This window comes from Schistocerca piceifrons, unplaced genomic scaffold (assembly GCF_021461385.2).
Source record: "Schistocerca piceifrons isolate TAMUIC-IGC-003096 unplaced genomic scaffold, iqSchPice1.1 HiC_scaffold_961, whole genome shotgun sequence".
NCBI classification, from domain to species: Eukaryota; Metazoa; Arthropoda; class Insecta; order Orthoptera; family Acrididae; genus Schistocerca; species Schistocerca piceifrons.
This window is the reverse complement of record NW_025729236.1, coordinates 277501-280000: the sequence shown is the minus strand read 5'-3', so window position 1 is coordinate 280000 and position 2500 is coordinate 277501.

The following is a 2500-nucleotide window of genomic DNA, read 5'->3' as shown; positions in this document are numbered from 1 at the left end:
GCAGCTCCAACGCCAGCGCCACAGAAGGACAAAAGCCCCACTTGGGTGCCGAAGCGAACTCTCCCAGCACAGCGCACGCGCCAACACATCCGCACAGCTGCGATACAAACCACCAGCGAGAACCGCTGGGGCGACCGAGCAGCAGACGGCGTCGCGGCGCCGAGCGCCGGGCGGCGGCGCATCCTCAACGCACACAGTCCTCAATCGGACCAGCACACTGAAGATGTCCACCGCGCTTCGCACCGGGCCCGCGAGGACCTACTTTGGCCGCACGGCGCCGCGCGCAGGGTGCGCCGGCGCGCAGCTGCGACGCCTGCCGCGTCCGTCGGCCGGCGCGCCTGCCACTGGCCGCCCCCACCAGCCGGCTGTAGCGCGTGCGCCCACGCACCGCGCGGCCAGCACGCCGGGAGGCGCCCCCTCACCGGCCGGGGACGGTCCCACCCAGCCACCGCCGCGTATCGCTTCACACCCAGATGCCGTTCAGTTTCGTCGGCATGGTGGGTATCGCTGGAACAACCGGTTAGTACCTCAACCTACCGTCGCCATCACCGATTCACCCCTAGCGAGAACAACCGCACCACAACGGGTTACCATTTGTTCATTTGCGTAACTTCACCAGAAAACGTATGCGTCCATCGCCATTTGCAACTTCCACGATTATTGCATGCCTGTGTCAGGTGTCACACCACACTACGTCTGCCCACATACACGCAACAAAATGTGCACGCCTAGACAATACGTGGAAGGTGGCCCCCGTACGTATGCGATGTCCATTGCTCGAACGACTGTCAACCGGCCTCTGTAGCATGTCGCAGATATGGAACGCGGTGCACCATGCTATCACGGTGTGTGAGGAGAGACGACTAGGTCCGAATACATCAACAGACAGCTCATGCTGATCGCCATCCACGGCGTCCGTTCCTCCCACACGTCTCTATGGCGTACCACACTGCAATCCAGCTGTCATAGGGAGACGACACGTAGCTGCGTGCACAATATTTGCACTGTATGGTCCGCCGTTTTTGGGCGCAGTCGTTGTACGGTCACACATGTGCCACGATGTATCATTCAGTACATAAGGACGAATGTGCAGTACAGATTGTGGTTTACGCGTACGACATCAGCGGACAGTTGACACAGGCCGCACCACAACGTAGCCTGAGTACGTCGCATGCGAAGGGCATTGAACATGCAAACTTCTCACCAACCAGCTTGCGAAGGCAGGGGGCAAGGTGGGGACGTGGGGAGGTGTGGGGGGGGGGGGGGCGCGGCATGTACGTCCTGCTGCCATCCACATTACAGTGTACAGCAGGAGCATGTGGAAAGTCAGCAAGACTTGCAAGGTGTTTAACATGAAGCGATACACAGGGGAGCGGGCAGTGCGAGTAGCGAACTATATTGCGAGGGTTGCGGGTGGGCAACACTACACTAATTGAACGAGTCGTATAACAATTACAGAGCAGGTTTAGGCGACAACGTGGGTTACGTTAGCGGACAACGTGGGTTACGTTAGCGGACAACGTGGGTTACGTTAGCGGACAACGTGGGTTACGTTAGCGGACAACGTGGGTTACGTTAGCGGACAACGTGGGTTACGTTAGCGGACAACGTGGGTTACGTTAGCGGACAACGTGGGTTACGTTAGCGGACAACGTGGGTTACGTTAAGGCACAACGTGGGTTACGTTAAGGCACAACGTGGGTTAGGTTAAGGCACAACGTGGGTTAGGTTAAGGCACAACATGGGTTAGGTTAAGGCACAACATGGGTTAGGTTAAGGCACAACATGGGTTAGGTTAAGGCACAACATGGGTTAGGTTAAGGCACAACATGGGTTAGGTTAAGGCACAACATGGGTTAGGTTAAGGCACAACATGGGTTAGGTTAAGGCACAACATGGGTTAGGTTAAGGCACAACATGGGTTAGGTTAAGGCACAACATGGGTTAGGTTAAGGCACAACATGGGTTAGGTTAAGGCACAACATGGGTTAGGTTAAGGCACAACATGGGTTAGGTTAAGGCACAACATGGGTTAGGTTAAGGTACAACATGGGTTAGGTTAAGGTACAACATGGGTTAGGTTAAGGTACAACATGGGTTAGGTTAAGGTACAACATGGGTTAGGTTAAGGTACAACATGGGTTAGGTTAAGGTACAACATAGGTTAGGTTAAGGTACAACATAGGTTAGGTTAAGGTACAACATAGGTTAGGTTAAGGTACAACATAGGTTAGGTTAAGGTACAACATAGGTTAGGTTAAGGTACAACATAGGTTAGGTTAAGGTACAACATAGGTTAGGTTAAGGTACAACATAGGTTAGGTTAAGGTACAACATAGGTTAGGTTCGGTTACACGTTGTTGTAAGGAAAGGTGTAGGGGGGGGGGGGGGCGGGGGCGGCAGGTTCGTTGATAGTGATTATAGTAAGTGAATGCTTGTGACATGATCAGATTTGTCACGTCAGGATGCACCTTTGGCTTATTAGAGGCGGCGCTCCAAT